The 18,091-nt window shown below is 38.6% G+C and overlaps 1 protein-coding gene across 3 annotated transcripts in view; it reads left to right on the forward strand.

Annotated features, from left to right (window-relative positions):
- LOC121828714 (uncharacterized) overlaps positions 1-17,625 on the forward strand; it is an 88,893-nt gene extending 71,268 nt beyond the window's left edge. The window contains exons 1-3 of one of the 3 annotated variants that reach the window (XR_013050562.1): positions 7,718-7,801; positions 13,139-13,231; positions 17,498-17,625. The gene's annotated coding sequence lies outside the window, so the exon portion shown is untranslated. Of the gene's footprint in view, positions 1-7,445; positions 7,802-13,138; positions 13,232-17,497 lie in introns of those variants that run through there. The other 2 variants (XR_013050561.1, XM_076569774.1) reach the window with 2 other exon arrangements.
- Positions 17,626-18,091: the final 466 nt, after the last annotated feature.

Below are 18,091 nucleotides of genomic sequence, written 5' to 3' on the forward strand. Positions count from 1 at the left end.
ATCAGCATAAGGGAGATGATATGGGATTTCTCTTGATTAGTTTCTATTAGAGGAAGTAGAGTCTTGCCAAATCCCTTGTGTAGTTATTTTTAAATCTCAAAGAGTAGAGATTAAGTAACATTTTGATTTTTCAACATGGTGTTTTCTAGCTTGTTTCCTTAATTATAATTGTGATCAATAAGCATGTGTTAATTAGAATGGCAGAGTAATGCCATTAGTTCTTCATCAGAGAAGGTGTAGAACTATATGCCTGTGCCTGTGCATCTTTGTTAAAAACCACCACCATTAGCCTTTCTCTATGCCCATAGACCACCCACCAGGACAGCCTCAACTCCTCAAGTCAGATGTAACACTATAGTGATCTGTCTAAATATTTTCATTGGATATATCAAAGAAAAATAAAATAGTATAGAGTGAAGAAGAATCTGAAAGCAGGTAGGAAGAATCCTCATTCAGATTTTGCTACTGGGTCTTCAAGATACAAAGGATATAGGGAAAGAGACTCAGTTTAACTTAGTATTATTTCTCCAGAATTAAGTAGTTAGGTGAGTCATCCTTTACAATTTCACTGGAGCCTGGCATAAGGTTTTCTTTCCTTTCCCTTCCTTCCCCTCCCACCCTTCTTTCCCCCGCTTCTTTCCTTCCTTCCTTCCATCCATCCATCCATCCATCCATCCATCCATCCATCCATCCATCCTTACTTACTTCCTGTTTCATGCATTTATATAATGAATTTTAGTCATTTTCCCATCCCTTCCTCTGTCTAACTTCTCCTCTCTCCCACATTCTCATGTTCTCTCTCTCTCTCTCTCTCTCTCTCTCTCTCTCTCTCTCTCTCTCTCTTTCTCTCTCTCTCTCTCTGACTGTCGTGAGTTTCTTGTGTGATCATATAGGAGGTTATCTATTGTAACAAGGGTGACTAATTGGTGGTTTTTGCCACAGAAGGAAATGTTACGTGTTCCCCAACAATCATTAGCTGCCAATAGTCCGTCATTGAGGAACAGAACTTCATTAGCCCTATCTTCTTCATGAAGAATGTTAATAGGCCTAGCGTTGTGCAGATTTTATGCAGATAACCACAGCTTCTTCTGAATTTTGTGTGTTGGCTTTGTTTCTACCACTGTGATGAAAGTTTTATCAGCTCTAGGAATTTTGTATTATGGTCTTTAGGATCTCTATAGAATCATGCCATCTGCAAATAAGAACAATTTATTTCCCCTCTTTTTGTTTGTATATATTTTATTTATTTCTCATGTCTTACTGGTCTTGTTGACAATAATAATTCAAACACTTTACTGAATAGGAATGGGGAAAATGGGCACCATTGTCTTGTTTCTGATTTTAGAGGGAATGCTTTGCAGTTTTTTTTTTCACTTAGCATGATGTTGGTTATAGTTTTGTCATACATAGTCCTTATTGAATTGAGGTGTGTTCCATCAATTCCTAATCTGTCCAGGGCTTTTTATCATGAAGGAATGGTGGATTTTTTCAAGGCTTTTTCAGCATCAATTGAGATAATTTATATGATTTCTGACCCCAAGATAACTTAATATGATAAATTACACTTACTGATTTATGTATGTCTGGTTTATGTATGTCTGGTTTATGTATGTCTAGTTTATGTATGTCTGATTTATGTATGTCAAGGTAATAATGGGCTAATAAAATGAGTTTGGAAGCATTCCTTCCTTTTCTATCTCATGGAAAACTTGAGAAACATTGGCTCTAGATATTATTTGAAGTTCTGGTAGAATTCTGTGGTGAATCCATCTGAACTTGGGCTTTTCTTTTTAATCTAGATTTTTTTTAGTTTCTACTTCATTGTCTTTGCTTGTTAATAGATTGTTTTAAATAATTTATTTCATCTTGGTTTTAATTTGGCAGGTCATATGCATCTAAAACTAATATATTTCTTTTAGATATCTGGTTTATTGGGATAAAAACATGTTCATTCATATCCTTATAATATTCTGAATTTCATTGGTATCTGTTTTAATGCCTCCCCCTTTTTAACATAATATTTTTGTTAAATTCTTTGAGAATTTCACATCATGAACTCTGATCACACTCACTTCGCAGTCCTTCCATGTCCACCCCCACCTGTGTGCCTCCCCCCAATAAAAACCAAGTTCATCTTGTGTTATCTATATACTCACTGGAACATGGTAAAACTCTCAGTGGCCAGCCCCTTAAATAGAACTGAGTCCTTCCTCTCCTGTACCTTCCACGAGAAGCCATCAATTGTGGAGAGCTGCATTTCAGCATCCTTATCACATTTTTAAAAGAGTTCTCTTTGATGGCTTCCTGTTCAGGCTGTTACTTCTTTTTTGTGGGAGGTTGGTGTGAGGGGTGGGGGTTGGGGTTACCACAAATGCCTTCCATGTCCCCTTTTCTCAATTGTGCATCTATAGTCATCGATATCATGTTGATATCTATGGGCCATGCTGCTGACAGGGGCCGTATTGATGCGAGAGGCCTGCACTTACCTGAGGCCGTGGTGATGCCTTGGTCTGTGCTGCCACTGAGGGCCATGTTTGAGTACATGGTCCTGCTGCAGCCGGGGAGGGTCAGTGTTGATGTCTACAGCCCATGTTATCTCTGAGGACTGTGTAGATGTCCATGATCTGTGTTGCAGCCTGAAGCCATGTTGGTGTCCATAGGCTGTGCTGCTGCCAGGGGCCATACCAATCTGAGTGGTCTGTCTGTACGGCTACCTGAGGCCATGGTGATGTCCATGCTCTGGGCTGACTTTGAGAGCCTTGTCCAGGTCTGTGATCCAACTGCAGCTGGGGGCTGTGTCTGTGGTCTGTGCTGTTGCCAGAAACCATGTGGAAGTCCCTGATCTGTGCTCTCAATGACTGTAATGATTTCCCTTTTATTTTATTTTTATTAATTTGAATGATCTCTGTATTTTGACTAATTTAGCTAAAAGTTATAAATCTTGTTTATCATTTTGAAGAAACAACTCTTTGTTTGATTGAATACTTGTGTTGCCTTTTCATTTTTGCTTTATTAACTTCTGCCATAATTTAGTTCTCTCTGTCTATTGATTTTGGGTTTGATTTGTTCTTTTTTTCTATGCCTTCAGGAACATCACTAGGTTGTTTACTTGAAATTTATCTTATTTTTAAAAAATATTTCAATTTAATTATACATGTATGTGTGTATCTGTGGGAAGATGTGCATGTGAGTGTAGATGTCTATAGAGGCTAGGGCCATGTGATCTCTTTGGAGCTGGAATTTCAGGCAGTAGTGAGCCATTTTGGAAGGGCAGTAGGTTCTCTTAAACACTGAACCTTAAACACTGATCAGCCTGTGATCTCTTTGATTTTAAATTTAAACCCTTAGAGCTTTATACTTCTGTCTTAGCACTGCTTTCATTGCACTCATAGGTTGTGGTATGTTGTGTCTTCATTTCCATTCATGTCTAGGAATTTCATTTCCATATGTGTATGTATGTGTGTGATATGCACATCTGTCTATGCAAGTTTTGCATGTATGTATGGGGAGGACTTAGGGTGATGCTCCAAATCATTGTTGATTGCTCTTTCACCTTATCCACTGAGGTGTGGTCTTGGTCTAATACAGAGCTTGCCAATATGGCCAGTTTTGCTGGCCAGTCTGCTCTAGGGATCCTCTGTTTCTACCCTTTGAGGCCTGAGTTATAGGTGGGCTACCTTGCCTATTCCACATTTATGTAACTTCTGGGGATTTGACTTCCAGTCCTCACAGTAAGCAGTTTAACCACTCAATCATCTCTCAGCCCCAGATTCTTTGAATTTTTAAATTTTCCCTTGTTCTTTTCAGTGACTCATTCATCATTTAATAGTATGTTTTAATCTACATGCATTTGTGTATTTTCTGTAATTTCTCTTGTTATTTATTTGTGGACTTATGCTATTGTGATCAGATAGGATGCAAGGTATTATTATTTTTTTTTTAAAAATGATTTGTTGAGACTTGACTTGTGTCCTACTATGCGATCTATTTTACAGAAAGTTCCACGGGTTGTTGATAAGAATGTGCATTCTGTAGTGCTCCAATGGAATGTTTTGTAGATGTCTGTTAGGTCCTTTGATCTACAGCATAATTTAATTCCAGTGTTTCTCTCTTTACTTTTTGTTTGGTTCATAAAGTCACTGATTATTACAGTGTTGTTATTATCTGTGATTTATCTAGTACCGTTTGTTTTATGAACTTGTGTGAATCTGTGTTTGGTGTGTATATATTTAGAACTGTAATTTCCTCTGGATGGCTTTTCCTTTGATCAGTAGACACTGACAATTTTTATCTTATCTGACAAGGTTTGAAGTCTATTTTAAATTCTGTGTCTTGATGTTCATCCAGGTCATTTTCATTGGGAGCCATTACTGTGGACTTGATCTTTTTGGATGAAGCAAGTTGTCTTAGTTTTTCATGTTCCTGCTGCTTTTGTGCTAGGATCTGTGCATCAGGATTTAGATTACTGGTTAAGATTTTTTTTTTTTGTCATTTGATTCAGGCAGCCTTTCTACTTTTACGGGAAGTTTTTTTGCACTGTTCAGGAAAAACTAGATTGTAATGGGGAAATGTGATATTTTCACTTTTTAGACTGTTGCTCAGTCATCAGGTTCTTCTGCCCACAGACCTCTATGAGAGGTAATGACTGTCCACGGCTACAGTCACTGTCCAGCAGTAAACTCTCTACAAAATTAGTGTCAGTTCACTACAAAACAGTCATTTTTTAAATACCAATTGTTTGCGGGGAATAAAAGGGCACCAGTTGTACAGTGCATATAGTATTATGTTAGTTATTCTGGGTATGAGTGGAGAAAATAAAGAGAAAGAAGAAATCATGGTGGGATTAGTGAATAGTATAAGATTGCTAGATAAGAACTAGAGGGCACATACTAGAAGGGATAATGGGAGAAGCAAAGAAGAAAGGTGAGTGGGATGAGATACAGGAGTTTGGGTTAAAGGTAGACTGGAAAGAGCAGGGTAAAGATAAGCACTCCAGTAATGTAGACCAATCTCATTTCTCAGGAGTTTGAATAACAGAGACTATAAATTCAGGCAGCCTGTGTTCTTTAGGAGAGGTAACAGAAAAATGATAGGATATGGAGAGAAAGAAGAAGAATGTAGAGGTGTGAACAATGAAGTGTCCAGGTATGCTACTGTGACCTTTGGCAATATATAGACAAGGAAAAGTTATAGAAAGGAACAGAACTGAGTAAAGACTGGATATGGGGCCATTTAGATTCTTTGATGGCTCCCTAATCTTGTAAGGTGACCTTGGATGGGTTGACTCCTAAACCTCAAATGGAGACCAGGAGTTGGAACCTAAAACGAATGATTTCTTTAACCTCACTTTATGAATCACAGCTGAGTTCCAACTATGGGTGGTCTCTACCTCAAATGGCAGAAAGTACACAAAGATTTTATATGTAGATATGTGTGTGTGTTTGCAATAGTTGTGATAGCACTTGAAAAATTAAAGGTATTTTTGTACACTAGATACTTATGTAATGTATATGTACCAATGAAATAAAAATGCATTGCCGGGCGGTGGTGGCACACGCCTTTAATCCCAGCACTCGGGAGGCAGAGTCAGGTGGATCTCTGTGAGTTTGAGGCCAGCCTGGTCTACCAAGTGAGTTCCAGGAAAGGCGCAAAGCTACACAGAGAAACCCTGTCTCGAAAAACAAAAAAAAAAAAACAAAAAAAACAAAAAAAAAAAATGCATCAGTGTAAAAATCATATGTTTTCATGTATGTTGTTGATGTAAAACACAACTCTCACCTCAAAGACTATTCTGGAACTAATTATGAATGACTATGGCACTGGACTATAGATTTAGGTTAGGATAAATTCCATGTTCCAATGGGAGACATGAAGTTTTTATAGTACTGTGACAAAGGAAGTCATAAGTCAAAGTGGTATTCAAATTTATCAGTGGAAACATTAGGTATATGAGCTTTAGCAAAGTAGGAGAAACTTTAATACTCCTCAAATGCTATCAGACAATATTCTTAGCTCTCTGAGTGGTCAGAAGTTAGAGGTCTGTTTGTACATTCTGAAATAATGATATCATGATCCCAGGGATGTTAAGTTATGTACTGAGGTGGCAATAAATGACTTTTAAGGTTCTAAGATAGTCCAAGAATTGACTCTTTCACCCCAACATTCCACAATTTTTGTATCATTGGCATTTCTCAGGGACTTTGTGTCTTTTTAAAACTTAATCATTAAGATTAAAAAAGTCCTTTCTATACCCTCTCGGAATAAGCTTCCTTGTAATCTTAGGTACTTACAGAAAAAAGCCTCTTCTAGTCTTCTTACCATGTAATAGCATCTAAGGTGATATTTTAATGTTCCTTCATTATACAATCTAACTTAATCTTAAGTCACATTATACTTATGTGTGAATATGTAAGTAGTTTCAAAATTGTGAGGTTAGTATTAAGCCTTTTATTCACTTCTCATTTTTTATATTTAGAAGATTTTCTTCAAAGCAAAAATTTTATTCACTAGTTTTAAACTTCAGACAAAGTTAATTCTTCCAGTGAGTCAGATCACACAACAGTCTGACATCTGACACCACAGTGAGGGAATAGCCACATGAGGAGAGTTGGCACCAGGTCCACAGCCTTGCCCCCTTTCTTAGTATCCAATTTGAGATGAAGTGTTTCACATTTCTCCTGTACAAGCAAAGGTTGCAAATGAAAATGCTTTGCAATTAGAATGCACCACAGAAACACCAAAAGTTACTGTTATTTCAGACATGAAATTATTTCTGGCAGAAGGTATTTTAAAATAATACTTTTCATATGCAGTAAGGAAACATGGCAGCTTCTCACCAATATTGACTGACTATTCTTTTGTCACCAGAAGTATAGTGTCACCTCTTTATGATGACGTGAAGAGGATGATAAGGGACATTTTGTTTTGCTTTATCTAACGGTTGCATCATAATTCTGGTATTTAATGTCAACAGTGGACAATAATAAGTAGGATCTTAGCAGGAGACTTTCAGAATGCAGTGCTCTATTATGCAGTAGTGATATCAGAGAAAGGATTTTCAAGTCACAGTGAAACCATGCTAAAAGTTAAAAAATAGTTTTTTGAAAATGATTTCATACATTTCTAAAGAATATTTCAACATTTTCCCCCAGGACAAGAACAGAAGTTTTTCTTTCTCCCCTCACCCCACCGTCTTCCCTAAATGTATCTCTAGTTAGTCTTGTTCTTATTTTTCTTTTACATGGGAGCAGGATCTCAATTTTAGCAAACAAGGACCTCAGAAATTCCACTCTTCAAAACAGACAGGCACTATTATTAATTCTAACAGTGTATGAGGCATGCGTCTTATTGATTTAAATGTATGATTTCTTATTTTTAGTAAACTTACACTGCTGTGCAGCCATCATTGGGGGCACTTCCATCAACTAGAAAACTCTCTGTTGCAGGTATCCAGCCAGTTCTGTTCTTATCCGCAGCTCCAGGTAACCACTAATCTGATTTCTGCCTCTGTAGGTCTGCCTGGTACAGAAATCTCATGGAAGTAGAATCATGCAATATATGGTCTTAACTCTCTGGCTTCTTTCACTCTGCAGAATGTGTTTGTCCATGTTGGAGCAACCATCGAGTGTTGTAGAATATTATTTTAAGATGTGTTACATTTATGCTGTGGAACATTTGTTTAAGGATGCAAAGATGTGTTGTATTCTTTTATGTTGCATTTGTTTAACTCTGTGAAGCTGTGTTACTTTGCCTGTCTAAAACACCTGATGGTCTAATAAAGAGCTGAATGGTCAATAGCAAGGTAAGAGAAAGGATAGGTGGGGCTGGCGGGCAGAGAGAATAAATAGAAGGAGAATTCTGGAAGGAAAAGAAGAAAGAGCAAGAGAACAAGGAGAAGAGGATGCTAGGGGCCAGCCACTCAGCCACACAGCTAGACACAGAATAAGAAGGAAAGAAAAGGTATACAGAAATAGAGAGAGGCAAAAGGTAGATGGGATAATTTAAAGTTAAGAAAAGCTAGCAAGAAAGAAGCCAAGCTACAGTCAGGAATTTATTTGGGAGCTGGGGGGCGGGTCCCCCAAAAGGGCAAAAACAACCAACAACAGTTAAGAGTATTTTCCCTCAAAATGTTGAAGAAGAATTAACTGCAGGAATATGCAATTTGTTTATTCACTTCTTGGTTCATGGACATTTGGATTGTTCCAAGTTCGGGGATTATTATAAATCAGTTGTACATAAGCTCCTTCCTCTCAGCCTACCACTGTTTCCTTAGGACTCAGCCTTGTAGTGAGGACCTGGGGTCTGCCTAGTTCTTATTTGCTGTCCATTCAGCAATTTCTCCTAGTCCATCTCCATTCCCTTGTGCTTTCCAATGACCCACTGGCACCCAACGTGGGGCAAGAGTTTCCACCTAAAACTTGAGAAAAAAGATTCTAAAATGGAACTAAAAACAGCTTCTTAATTGTCTCTCTCAAATGAGCAGCAGCTGCCAGTTTGAGTTACTGGCGGGTTCCTGGCGTGTGCTCTTGACCTGCAGTATGGCGGGAATGAGGCCTCTGCAAATGGAACATTAAGCTGCGAGGCGGATTTAGCCTTTGCTAGTACAAAACAAAAAAAGAGGTTTCTGGGCTACACGCTGCTTGGATAAAAGTGTAGACCCACTATTTCTGAGACTTGATGGCTCCCAGAGCTGGTGGAAAACGTACCACCGCCAAGTTGGGAAATTGAAGGGGGCGGAGCCAGCAGCCACAGAGCCGTTTCAGGCTTAGAAGGCTACAGTTTAAAGCAATAAGTTTGCAATAAGACAGATTCAGATGGAACAAGACTTTAAATGCTTTACAATGTGTGTAAAAAATGTACATAGGCTTGGAAGAGAGAGGAAAAGGAACATAGACAGTTATATAAAGAAATAGAAAGTTTAAAAAAATAAAGTCTTTAAAGAGAAAGTAAAAGTAATATAAAAAATAAGACACATAAAGATGGCTATCACACAGAGAATCTGGATTATGTTCTTTTTGATATTTGTAGCTGAAGAAAAACATTTGATTGCAAAGGCTGTTGAGTTATGCCAAAATGTATATTTTAAAGGTACCTTGACTTCAAAATTTAGATGTAAGGATATGTTGCTTTGGAAAAGAGGCTCTGTTTTTGTCTCTACAGAAAGCCAGAGGCTATGGATTTGTTCCAGATTAAGATACATCAGGTTTGACCAGCCAAGACCCCCTGAAAGGTCTCCGATGACACCATGGCCCAGATGATCCAACATCCAGAATCGTTTCAAGGCAACTGGCTCAGACGATATAGTCTCACGGACTACTCCATGAACCTAAAATTTTCTTTGTATCCCCATAAGATACTGCGCCCCCCTCCAGCAGGAAGTAGTAAGAGAAGCTACGCCCAAATTCCCAAGCTGGCTTTAAAGATGTGTAAAAGTTAAAACCTTCCTTTTTAAAAAAAAGAAAAGGGGAAGTGCTGTGGGATGTTCTGTATGTCCTGTGGGAGCCCTTCTTGGGTTCTTTGTGGCATTACCCAGCAGGTCCGCATAGAGGATGATTAGGACCATGGGCCTGAGTGCAGGTGTCTGAGATGGTCTGCACTTGGCTGTGCTGGGGGATGGTCTGTATGTCAAGTTGTTCTGATTGATCAATAAATAAAACCTGATCGGCTGTGGCTAGGCAGGAAGGATAGGCGGGACTAACAGAGAGGAGAAATAAAAGGACAGGAAGGCAGAAGGACTGGCTGCAGCCACCGCCATGACCAGCAGCATGTGAAGATACTGGTAAGCCACCAGCCACGTGGCAAGGTATAGATTTATGGAAATGGATTAATTTAAGATAAAAGAACAGTTAGCAAGAAGCCTGCCACGGCCACACAGTTTGTAAGCAATATAAGTCTCTGTGTTTACTTGGTTGGGTCTTAGCGGCTGTGGGACTGGCGGGTGACAGAGATTTGTCCTGACTGTGGGCAAGACAGGAAAACTCTAGCGACAACCCACAGATCCTTTTTTATTTTTTTTTTATAACAGAGACACCAAAGTGCCACAATCATCTGGAACACAGATAGGCTAGCTGTGCCCTCCTTCTCTCCTTCCCTTTTGGTCTCTCCAGAGTACTCTTAGACTCACTGATGATGGCCTGCTTGGCTTTCCTCCCAGCCCACCTCTATCCCATTTAGACTTCCTGCCATTTATAGCAAGAGCCAGGATACCCTAGCTCTGCCTCTGTTGACCTCCATGCAGCCACACTCTGCAGATTAAGACAACCCCAGAGTTAGACAGCCTCCATCTCAGCACCTACTGGCCAAGTACCTTCTCCACCCACTGTTTTAATCTGGGAATTCTTGGATTTTTAATCAAGAGCTTCAAACAGAGCTTCATATCTTAGAATGGATGGAATCAGAACCCTAAAACCCAGATTAAGTCCAAGAATGAAAACCAAGCATCATTATTCTGGTCCATAACCTGTCATATTTGGGCGACAGCAACCAAAAATGGAACTCTGGTTGCTTCCATTACTCCCATGTGGCAGACACTGCAGCATTTAGAAAGAGTGAAACACATGGTGCACATGTATTCTGAATGAAGAACCTTCTGACTCAGCCAAAAATATGAGTGCTATTATTTATCTTCTTTGCAATCTACACTTTCATGATTCAATAAAACATGTAAATCTGCTTCTGAAAGTATTGACTTTTCCTGTACTATCCCAAATGAAGCTGCCTTCTATACAGCAACGCTTAATAAATGACTGTTGAATTGAGTGAATGCATGGATAAACACAGTTGTCAGATATGGCCCTGAAGAGGTGAAATGTTTAATTTAGTATGTATATTCACTTTGCATTCTGTTAATAAGAAACTACAGACTGGAGCTGCAAGATAACCTTTGCTAATGAGAGTGACATTGCATACACAAACAACTGAAGCCTCCTCACCAGGCTTATAAAATGTTTTCATTTTACAACCAAATTTGATTTGTCCTACCACATTTGTATTGCTCTGCTCATTATTTCCAGTAGCAGGCTTTTCCTTTCCTTTTTTTTTTTTTAAAAAAAAAAAACATTTCCATTTAGATCATGGACTAAACTAACTTCTCCAGCCAAAGATATTAAATTTATTTGTAAAGTGCTGGTGTGATCCTTCCTGGCATAGAAGAGTTTGGAAGCCTATAAGTTAGGGTCCAGAGCACAGGTCATGGCAATTTTAGTTAAACCATGCCAGGCTGCTTAGAAAACATTAATTCCATCCAGGGGGTGTATTTTGAAGGAACACATTTGCTGTGAGCCTCTTGCCTTTTGCATTTACACGGTGGCTGTCCACAGGCCCACAGTGAGTGCTATTGGAGGCAATGTGTGTAGAAACACATCTTCAATGCATTTTCGGTGTTACAGCATTACAGCTAGTTATCTTAATGTCAAAACCATTTCACATGGAAGGACTGGAGTAGTGAAGATATTTTGCATATTTGATGGCCAAATTGGGACAAAGCATAATTCGGTTGACTTCCAGGCCAAAATGTCCTTAAATTTAAGGGGCATAAATAACACTGTGCTACAAGCCTTGTGCTTAGCATGTGGGCTTATAATTCATGTATGATCAACACAGATCAGCTTACATTTGGAATCCGTGATGCTGACCACCTGTGTTTTAATGAGGCTTGAGCTGTGCCCTGCTAATTATGAAGGTACAGTCATCTCCTTCTACAGCTGCATCTGAACTTAACTTGGATTTAACTCTGACAACAGATAATCCATGCAGAATAAGAGGCATAGACAGATGTTAACCCTTTGCAGTGGTCTTCACTCTTCCTAATGTTGGGGCCCTAATATAGTTCCTCATGTTTTGGTGAACCCCCACCCATGTTTACTTTAACACAATTGAAATGGTATTTAAAACAGCCACTTTACATTACAGACAACTAGAGGTGTCCCCCAAAAGAACTGAATTAAATTGACAGGCACCTAAAGATTTATTATCCAAGCAGTGAAAATAGATGGTTAATATGATCTGAGACACCGACTGAGTTTGGATATGATACCCAACAACTTTAAATGATTATGAATATTTTTGCATTGTTTCAAAAGAAAAATGAGACATGCAATTAATATGGCTTAACTCTGCAGGATAAATATTATTATTTAATGATGTATAAAACAACTTCATTCTAACAGCATCATGCTGGGCCCAGAAATGAAATAAATACAAATTTATGTTTATGTAAGTATGCATTTAGGACAGTTAGCTCTTTATGTTGAGCACATGGGATCATTTAACTTTCTCACCTATCAAATTAATGTGTTGGGAGGCCTCATGCATGTCAGATAGTCTTCAAAGCTCTAACTGTCACAGAGAATAAATGTAAGGCATAAGAACTGAAATGTAGATGTATCCATTTACTGAGGACTGTTTCCTTTAACTAATTCTATGAATGTTGAAGATATGTCATGATAAATAATGATGTGGTTGGCACTGCTGAGTGAGCAAATGCCATAGCCAAGAAACTCCCAGAACTCAGCATATCTGCACCTGGATGGCATGATCTCAGCCTCCAGACTGACTCTGGAGCCAGGAACTGAATGCATTCACATATCAAGCTGCATTTCTATCTGATGTCCCTTCTGCCCTTCCCTGGGCTGCCAGGAAGATGAGCCTAGACCTTGCTTCCATGTTTCATGTGTAGTCTCCAAAGTTTTGATTCCTTTTAGTTTTTCCTTGTCTTGCTCCTTCCACCTAGGATGCTCTCTTTGTACAGTTTTGCAAGGCAGACTTGCACTTTCCTGGAACATCCCCCCAATCCCTCCCTCCCTCCATCTCCATCCTCTCTCTCTCTCTCTCTCTCTCTCTCTCTCTCTCTCTCTCTCTCTCTCTCACCCCATACATTTCCCACAAACCCCTCTCTGTTTCTTTAAAAAATTAGTTTTTTTCTCTTGTTTTTGTTTTTTGAAGGTTCTCAGAGTCAAACCCCTTATCCCTGCTTGCTAGGCAAGGGTTCCACCACTCCCCTAGACAAAAACTATTTATTTTTGTGGCACTTATTTCTCACTGTAATTGCAATTATTTTAACTTGCATTTTTCCCCTATCAGACTAAATGTCATGGGAATCCATAAACCATGCATAACTATTTTTGTGTGTTTCCCATAGAACCTTGAAAGGCACTTCCGAGGAGATATTTCAAAGAAGACACATCTGAGTGAGCACCAACCTCTCCATGGATTCCTCCTGCCTTACAAATTGGTTGGTTTTTGCTTTTGATGTCTTTAGCATTAAACCTTTCACTGTGAAACTTCCCTTTTTTTAAAAGAAGAAATTTACAAGTGAATAAAAAGCAATACTTAATGAATGAGAACTTGGAGGATAAATGCCTTATAGGAAATACAGTACTTTGGAAAGAAAGTTACTAGTGGCTTACTCCCAATCTCAACTGGGATGTATATAATGTATATATTAGGAATATTATTGTTCTGTTATGAAGCTAAGGATGCATTCAGATTGTGTGTATCTAACATACCACTGCGTACATCTAGATAATCCTGTAGGTAAAAAAAAAAGCTACAGCTTTTTATTTATGAACTATGTTGTGAGTAGGCATCTGAACAACCATTACTCTAGTTTTGCAATTCATTTTTAACCTCAGAGAGCTTGTACCACATGGTAATTAAGAAGAAAAACAAGACCCTATTGATTTAAAATTAATTGTTGTCTTTCATTGGCAAGATGACTGAGTGAGTAAAGGTGCTTGTTGCCAAGCCTGATACCTGAGTTCAATCCCTGGGACCCACATGGCAGAAGGAAAGGGCTAAGTTCCAAAGGTTGCCCTGTGACGTCCACACACACATAATGGCGCATGTATGCCTACATAACCACACACACACATAAACCAATAAAATAAAAAATATCAAACTCCTTATCTGTACTCTTTTTCTTATTTCAGTTTAAAAGTAGAGCTTTCCATCATGACATTGACTAGATTGCTTAAGAGATTTTCATTGTCATTTATTACATAAATGTATTACCTCATTTCCAAAGGACTTAGGAAAAAAGCATCCCTAGACCTCTTTACCAATAGCAGAGTATGTTACACAACAGAAACAAAACAATTGTGCTGGAGTCTCTTATTGGAATATTTAACATGTCTATTGTTTTGTTTGTATTGAGTTATGTGATTCCTGTGTTTGGCATTATGCATAGATACAAGCAACAATCAATAGAATCCAGTCTACTTAAGCAGAATAGTTTTTAACAGCAGAGTATTGACATACAGAGTCGTAAGGAGAACCACTAGGGATATTGGGCATTCATGTCTAGAATGAAGCTCACTCATCTCTCACTGGCTACCCAACTGAACTCCAAATGGATCAAAGATACAAATGCAGTATCTGAAAGTTTAATAACACTAAAAACAAATAGGGGCCATTCCTTAGGACATCGGAAAAGATGGGGTGTTCTGGGACATGACTCCAAAAGCCCAGAGAAGTAAATAAATGACAAACAAATGGGAGTTTATCAAATGAAAGAAAGTTTGTACACAGTGAAGGAATTGATTAGCAGAGGGAAGACACAACCCACAGCACAAGAGAATATATTTGCAAGCTATGCATCTGATAAGGAGAAGGTCATCAAAATGTATAAGGAACTCTGGAAGTCAAAGGCAGAAAACAAATAACATGATTAAAAATGGAGGACTCAGAGGGAGATGTAAATCACAACACAGTGCAAGAACACCTCACAAGACAAGAATGGCTGTCATAAACATGACAAGTGCTGAGTACTGAGGAGGATATGAAGAAAGTTGGAAAGTTTTACAGTTTTGTCATGGTATTAATTAGTATTGCCATTATGGAAAACACATGGAGTTTCCTTAACAATTGGCCCATTAATCCTATTCCCGGATATATATCCGAAGGAAAGGAAGTCAAAGTGGCAGAGTGACCCTTCTTTCTATGCAATCACTATTCACAACAGCAAATGAATAGAGGCAACTAGTGTCCATCTCTGAACATTATGCATACTCTGGAACAATTATTTAGCCATAAAGAATGAGACTTTTATTCTGACAACATGGATGAAAATGGTGTGTGTGTGTGTGTGTGTGTGTGTGTGTGTGTGTGTGTGTGTGAAATCACTTGTGATTGAAAGCTTTCCAATTGATGACTAAAATTGGCCAAAGTTGAAAATGTGTGAGGTTAAAACATCAAGCCCGTGACCTTGTCAGACACACAGAATGATGTTCCCCAGCTCAGAATCACAAGGTGTCGATCAACAGTCCCAGCTTATCCATCTGCGTGTTAATGTTACCTCGGAAGAGGCTTTTTAAACATTAGAGTGCATATGAATCCCCTGGAGGACATAAATTTTCTGGGCTCTAACTCCAGTGTTTTATATCCAGTACACTCTGGATGAAGCTAGACCATTGACATTTACAAGTTCACAAATATGGCACACTCTGCTGATACAGGATTATCCCTTTGGGCTACAGGCTCTGGAATACTAATTACTAAGAATGGAGGTGGGAGAAGACATGTTTTTCCTGGTTTAAAAAGCAAAGAGGATGTTGAGCGTAAACATGGGCAGTCACTTATCTCATTTGCACACTTTGATGAGATCTGCTCTTCTTTTGAGGGGACAACTGATGGAGTGGAAATAAAAAGGTTTCAAGAGCCCTGTGATACACCTGAAAAGGAAGGAAGCATCTTTTCAGGTGGCAAGATGGGATTCCCTCAAATAGGGACAGATGAGGGCTCCTCCAGGATTCAGAGTCTGAGGCCCAACTTAACTGTGCACATGAAGCAATATTTGAGTAGAAAAAAACTGCTAGTGGAGAGATAGTTAAGAGGGACTGTGTTATAAAGCAATCCCTCAATTCTTTTTAGGTGCCCATATGTTCTCTTGTTGCTGGAATTCTGTTCAAAACCATGGTCAGGATAGCATAACCCTTGTATCCTATGGATTTTTTTTGTTTAAATATAAAAAACTCTTCTTAGAAGTAGAGTTAATGTGAGAGAACTAATGGATAAATGTTTAGGTGCATAGTCAGCATTGATCAAAATGACTTCCATATGAAAAAGGGCTATTGGAGAATTGAATAGAATGTATGGGACCGTTGATTGCTATAACCATATGGTAGATTTTGCTAATTTAGAGGCAGCAGAAAATCAAGGCATCTTCTCTGTTTGACTCTTCTTCGCCCCCTCCCCCATATTGTGAGGCTCATTATGTTTTGCCATTAACGTTAATGGGATTTAATGTACAGTGGGACCAACCAAGCCCCTGACTTTGAAAGCTGAAAGTGATTATAAAGTCAATTCTTAGAAATTATAAAACATACTTGTCATGAAACATTTGACAAATTTTCTTAAATTCCCCAAAGATTTTCATTTTAAGTGCTTTATTATTTCAAATCAATGATCCTTAGGTCTCATGGGCACAGCAAAATAATGTCTAATAGTCATATTTTGCTTCTATTTTTTATAGGATGTAGAACATGGTCTCTGTTTTGTGTTTATGAGCCCCAAGTCATATAACAGGTGTTTTCTCTGATACAAATTTACCTGATGTTTTCTAGCTCAGAGTTCTTTCTACATATAACTTATAGGTTATAACTTGAGCCTAGCTATAAGTAAACTGAAACAAATATATTAGAATTGGCACAAAATCTCATCAATTTAGTAATTATTTAGCTCAAGAAAGAGCAGAATCTTGAGGAAGTCAATGAATAAGAAAAATAGCCAATGGGGGAAAAATGCAAGGAGGTGAGGGAATTAAAAAGGTCAAGACATGGAAATGAAAGATTGAGACAAAGGGCCACAGGGGACAGGCAGGGAAGGTCATGACAGGTGCTCATCAATAACCAGTGTCAGAGAGGACTAAAGACAAGGATTGAAAAAGAATGTGGACTAACTCTATATGGAATGGGGCAATGTAGTGACGTCTATACACAGGATTGCAATGGGATGATGGTTGTGCCTCAGTAGAAATGATACGATAGCCTCACAACAGGAGGAAATAAGGCACAGGAGGTATAGAAAGTCACTGTTCTTATGATGAGGTTTTGAAAACATATGCCCTTACCAATGTGGAATAAGATTGAAGGCTAGCTTGGCAAACATAATTGTTCCTTTACCTATGTTAAAAGCAGCCACCAAGAAGAATTGGGAGTACTTCAAGTGAACATTTTGCCACAGAGTACTGAGGTAGATTCCCTCAGAGTAAAACATTTCTTAACTCAAACGTTTTCAGAGCAAGGTCTTTGAGGCACATTTCCACTTTGCTACTTATCTGTTTGCCACCAGGGTCAGTTTGATGGGTTTGACTTGTGAATTCTAGATTTATGCAATGGGGCTTTCTTACAGTGTGGCTGTGTGACTTGAATAGAGACTGTGTGTGAAGAGTCAGAAAATTGCTCAAAAATTTTGTTTTTCTTATGAATACCTCAAATAAAATTCACTGAGAACAGTTCTCATTTAATTGTATTGCTTTCGCTCCCCTTCCCCCACATTTAAGCATCAGACTGTTCTGTCCTGAATAATAACTGAACAACAGCAACGATGGCTTCGTCATATGCTGACAGCTACCAGAAGAAAGGGACAACGTGAGTCATGGTGACATTGTTAAGGTACGACACATGGCCCTGCACTGAGGAAATACACTATAAATTTTGGGAAGTAAGATTGAGTGTTGAATCCCTGCCTCCCTAGTCTGGTTTTCCTAACCATTTCGCTTTTATTGCCTTATGGGAGGACCTGGCCATCCTTAGGCCTTTTGAGGTGTAATTTTACATTTCTTCAGTACTCCTAATTTCAATGTAGTTCATGATTAAGTGGTTTCAACATTTATTTGTGCTCAGAGGTTAGAATTCCAGCTTGTCATTTTCATGCTATCATTCCAGCCTCAATAGATCCTTCCTATTTTCTATGAGAAGGCTGGGACAGTCAGCCACCTACTTTCTCTCTGGAATCATTTATCAGCTTCTACTTATGACTTTTGTAGCTACTAATGAAAATTTCTTCAAATGCAGATTTCTTCTAGATTTCTGTCATGACATAACAATGTGTCTGATTCCCTGTAGGCTGAAGTGAACACTTATCCTCACTGAGC

This window comes from Peromyscus maniculatus, chromosome 4 (assembly GCF_049852395.1).
Source record: "Peromyscus maniculatus bairdii isolate BWxNUB_F1_BW_parent chromosome 4, HU_Pman_BW_mat_3.1, whole genome shotgun sequence".
NCBI classification, from domain to species: domain Eukaryota; kingdom Metazoa; phylum Chordata; class Mammalia; order Rodentia; family Cricetidae; genus Peromyscus; species Peromyscus maniculatus.